This window comes from Gymnogyps californianus, chromosome 19, assembly GCF_018139145.2.
Source record: "Gymnogyps californianus isolate 813 chromosome 19, ASM1813914v2, whole genome shotgun sequence".
NCBI classification, from domain to species: Eukaryota; Metazoa; Chordata; class Aves; order Accipitriformes; family Cathartidae; genus Gymnogyps; species Gymnogyps californianus.
In genome coordinates, this window is record NC_059489.1 from 14242251 (window position 1) to 14247335 (window position 5085).

Genomic DNA, 5085 nt, shown 5'->3' on the forward strand with positions numbered 1-5085 from the left:
GGAAGTGCCCTGACAAAGCAGCCAGTGACGCTCCCTCCTGAAAGGCTCTGACGCTCTGTGAGGAACTTGCGAGGCACTCGAGCCCCAGCGTGTCCTCAACTGCAGGGCAGGGAAGTGGCTGCCTATCTCTTCCAGCCCCCAGAGCCCCGAGACGTGGCCCTTTGAGACGTGGCCCAGCCCCGCAGAAGAGGCACGGGTTGCCCGCAGCAGTCTCCGCGGGGGAAGCTGCTAGCAGGTACCAGCCCCGAGGGAAACTCCCCAAAGGGGATGACCTGCCCTATGGCTGCTCTGTTCCTGGCCGGTGCGCTAATGGATGAGCGCTCCAACTACTGATGTGCACCAGCAAATGCCAAAGGCCGCGGCTGGTAAGGAGAGAAGTTGAGTGCAGCCTTGCTGCTCCTCCCTCTCTGCTCTCCCTTCTGGCAATTGAGAGGACGTGCAAAGAGGAGCAGACGCCAGGACAGACACTCTGCTCCTCACGTAGCCTCCTTTGCCACCAGACAGGAGCATGACACAGCCCGTCACAGCTCCGCTACAGCAGGCAGCGAGCACCATTGCTGGGCTGCTCTCCTCCTTGGCCTGCCATCCTGCCCTGCTGCTGATGCGGGAAGGGCAGGGAGGCATTCCTCTACCGCATGAGGAGCCTGGTGTTTGCTGCGCCTGAGCAAAGCTGAGGCAGCGGGAGAGGGCACATGCATCCACCTGCCTCAGCAGGCGTGTGGTAACACCTGAGGGCAGGAAGCGGACAGCACAGGCCCATCCTTGCTCCGCAAGATGCCTTCTGCTTTGAAGTGCAGCCACAAGAGGACGTGTCCTTCCCAGGGCTGGCAAGGCAACCGAAAGTGAAAAGCACCCTCAGTCAAATGCCTATGAGTTTACTCCTCAGCCACTTTGACCTTGCACCCTTGGTGCTGACTACCCACTTTGAGAATGAGAGCTTTGAGAGTGAGAACTGACAGATTTCCATAGAGCAAGACCTTTTTTTTTTTCTTCCCCTTTTTTCCTTTGTTTTGAGGCCACCGCAGAGCTACCTGTCCCCTCTAGGAATGGTGCCAGTGCCCCCAATCCTTTCGCACAGTGGCGCTTCTCTCCATCTCACAGAGGGTCCTTCTTTGGCCTTCACCTTCCAACCACCTCTGGGGACCTGAGTCCCCTCCTTTCCGTGTCCCTCGGCTGGGCAGGCATCCAGCCGGGTCTCAGCTGATTGCTGAGCCCTTCCATGGCCCTGCGGGGCCTTGTGTTTCTCAGGGTCAGCCTCAGCCCTTCAACAGGAGACCCACGTGAGTGGCCGCCATCAGGCCTGACTGAGAGTGGTAGTCACGTTGCCCAGCAAGGATGTGCACAACCCACACGCAGGGCCTGGAGCTACTGAAACCCTTTCCTGGGAACTGGCATGGGACCTCAAATGACCGTTGCTTTGAGGAGCCAGCATCTAATGCCTCACTGTGCTCTCACCCAATAGGGAAATGCAAGCCAGACCTTTCAGATGAAAGAGACAAGCCCTTCATCTCTTGGCTGTGCTTTGCAAGCCTCAAATTGCTGTTTGTTAACGTGCTTCACAAAGAAGGTGTGTTCCAGGTCTCCTGAGGCGCTGGCTCACCATATAAAAAGCCTGTGCCACTCCAGGCCCTTCCATCCACATCTCTTCCCTTGCTCTCCACGGTGAACTTGGTAAGTCTGAACTCACTCCTTCTCTTCCTGCTGGTAGGATTCCTGTCAGGGGGACGGCTTCCCTTCGGTGCGTGGTCCTTGTGATACGTGGTCCAGGCTTGAAAATACACTGCGCTTCCCTCTTCTGGGAGGTGAGTTGGTGAGGGAAGAGGGAAGGCTTTGTTCCCTTCCGACAGCGAGTCAGTTGGGCTCTTTTGTAGCAGTGGCTCTGCTGAAGTCTGAGCCTGGACCACCAGTACCGTCTAACCGGTCACCAGGTGCTTCCTCCCCCATCCACACTGCAGCGACCCGCCTTGGTCGCTCTTGGCACGGAAGGGCACTGTCCTGGGAGATCTGACCCTGTTTGTTCTGAGAAGAGCCAAGCTGGGCGTCTGAAAGGGCCCGACAGCTAATGCCCTCTGCTCCCTCCCGGTCTTGCAGGGTCGCCCCCCTCCGCGAGACATGTCGTGCTACAGCCCGTGCCTGCCAGCCACCTGCGGCCCAACCCCGCTCGCCAACAGCTGCAACGAGCCGTGCGTCATCCGTTGCGCCGACTCCAGCGTTGCGATCCAGCCCTCGCCAGTGACGGTGACGCTGCCGGGCCCAATCCTCAGCTCCTTCCCTCAGAGCACAGCCGTGGGATCCACCGCGTCGGCTGCCGTGGGGAGCTCTCTCAGCGCTGGCAGTGTGCCCATTGCTTCTGGGGGCTCCCTGGGGCTGGGGGGCTTTGGGTGGTCCGGTCTGGGCCGTGGGCTCTGCGGGCCTCTGGGACGGGGCAACCTCTTATGCTGAAGCCCGTGGATTGCCTGCCCGTGGTCGAGCGCCAGGAGCCTCGAGGAAAGCCCTGGAGCCAGCCCTGAGAGCGCGGCCATGGTCTGCAGGGGAGCCGAGCTCCCACCGCTCCGCCTGGAGGAAGGGGCCCGCGCTGGCCTTCCGTCTCTGCCCAAGGAAGCCTCTCTCTTTCCCCCTCTAGCTCTGCTTCACCTTATGCTCCCCATGAACTACCTCCTCCTTCCTTCCGTAGCAATGGGTCTAGGTGGTACATGATTGCCAGAGCCTTGAAGGGGAACTGGAAAAGAAGCATCCCTGGCGTGGAGGTTTTCCTTCAGATGGCAGCACTTCTCTGAGCTTTACTCAGCCTCCAACATGCATTGCTTAAGCTCTCGTCTCTTCCGTTTTCCTTTCATTTTCTCATTAAAGACACTGGGCATCAGCTTTGCAAGAGAGTCCTGTTTCATTCTCCCCTCTTCTCCAATCCCAACCAGCTGAGTATCCAAAAGAGGTCCTCCCTTGGTAAAACTACGGGTTTCTCCGTAGTTGCTGGCTTTGAGAGCGCCTCGTCTGTCACCCCTGACATCCCACAGCAATGGAGACGAGGCCAGTTTGGGCTGAGAGCTCTTGTGCAAGGAGCGCCATTACTCGTCGGCGCACCTCAAAAGCCACAGAACAAAGTCCGAAGGAAGCCCGAATTTTCTGTTGAATGTCCCTGTGCTGCATTGATTACAGCAGGGACTCAACAGACTGCTGGATTAATGAGAGCCAATGACGGCCCTGGCTACCTTGTTAGGAAAGTCTTTCCTAAGAACCCAGAAAGTGAATCCCAGGAATTTTTCATATCCGCAACGGGGAGTGCCAGCAGTTTGGGGAAGGAGCTCGGCAGGGCATTGCATTTCCCAGGCCGGTCCCCCCTCCTGCCGTGGGCTCCTGCCCCGCAGGCAATCCTGAATCTGCCAGTCCACCTTGTTCACATGTCTCCGCAATTACAGGCCCATGGGGTGGCCTGGGGCTGGAGAAACTACTCGGAGTGACCAGGGCGCAAGTGGTTCTGGTCCCAGCCCCCAAGGCTGTGCACTGCTCCCCTTTGTCCAGGACAGGAATTAACCAGGTGGAGGAGAAAGAGAGGCTCCCAGGGCCCTGCCATCGGTGTCCATCCCACGGTGCGCAATGCCATACCCACCTTTCTGTTATCCACCAGGGGCAGCAAGCCTGGCCTCTGCACCATTTCCCCCAGCTCAAGGTCTGACCTTCAAGGCACAGAGAGGTCTGGGCTCAGGGGACCAGTGCAGTGGTTTCAACTCTCCAGTGCAGTGGAGAGCTCTGGCAGGTAAAAAGAGGAGTTGTGTGCAGTGGGGCTGGTGCCCCTCGGCTCCCTCTGCATTCCTCACTGTTAGCTGTGCTGGGAGAGAAGCAGCCCGGGATGAGATCCTGGGTGAGCACCAGGGGGAACAGCACAGAGACGCCACGGCCAAGCCTGAGGCTCTGTCCTGGTGAAAAGTCCACCAGTCAAGTGTGAGTGACTCCGGTCCGTATGAGCTGGTCGTATCCTTCCAGAATGTGAGGGGAACGTGGCTGGTGACAAATTAATCTCAAAGTCAGGCTCAAGTCCTTTGGAGGCGCTGAGCCACTCCAGGGTCACTCTCCCGTGTTGCTTCCCAGGAAGGAGCGTGGGGCTCTGCTGTTCAGCCAGTTTCTGACGTGAAGGCTGAGACCTGTTTCCCAAAGGTCCCCAGAGCTCAGCCCAGCTGCCGGGAGAGCGGACCAGTCCCAAAAGGCAAAAGCTGGAGGCTGGCTCCTTCTCTCCCGTGTCAAACAGTATAAAAAGGTGTAGGCGTCGGGAGCAGGAGCTGGAGCTGGAGCAGGAACAGGAGCAGGAGCAGCAGGAGCAGGAGCAGCAGGAGCAGGAGCAGTGGCAGTGGCAGTGGCAGCAGCGGCAGGAGCAGCAGCAGGAGCAGTGGCAGCAGCAGCAGCAGTGGCAGTGGCAGTGGCAAGAGCAGCAGCAGGAGCAGTGGCAGCAGCAGTGACAGCAGCAGCAGGAGCAGCAGCAGGAGCAGTGGCAGCAGCAGCGGCAGCGGAAGTGGTAGTGGCAAGATCAGCAGCAGGAGCAGTGGCAGCAGCAGCGGCAGGAGTGGCAGGAGCAGCAGCAGCATGCTGACGAGGTGGCCGAGTGGTGAAGGCGATGGACTGCTAATCCATTGTGCTCTGCACGTGTGGTTTTGAATCCCATCCTTCTTGTAACCCCAAGGCCCAGCCCAGGTAATGGTCAGAGTTTCTTGTCTGTATTTTGTCTGCTCTTTACCATTGGTGAGATTTTGTGATTGCATTGAGAGCAATCGCAGTTCCTCCTCAGACCGAAGTATGCTCTTGCCTGTTGCCGCTTGACAGTTTCAGAAGATCCTGGCCTCACATTGGTGGTCCATATTGATGTCCTCCTCGGTTTGGGGAGCGCAGCCAGTCCTCATGGAGGACTTCAGCTGTGAGGCACCCCTGAGGGCAGGTCACTGAGGGCCTGAAGCTGACCATGAGAGGCAGAAGTCTTTGCAGGGCTATGCAGGATTTCAGAGCAGAGACACACCTCTACCGCATCCCACATGGAAAGAAGGAAACTCAGATCCCCGCAGGTGATCGCTGCTGAGCTGGAGAGAAACCTCTGTGTAC

General features: G+C 58.4%; 1 non-coding gene across 1 annotated transcript; it reads left to right on the top strand.

Moving 5' to 3' along the window:
- Window positions 1-4580: 4580 nt before the first annotated feature.
- Window positions 4581-4662, top strand: TRNAS-GCU (transfer RNA serine (anticodon GCU)). Its single transcript has one exon. It is a non-coding gene; the product is annotated as a tRNA-Ser (tRNA).
- The last annotated feature ends 423 nt before the right edge of the window (window positions 4663-5085 follow it).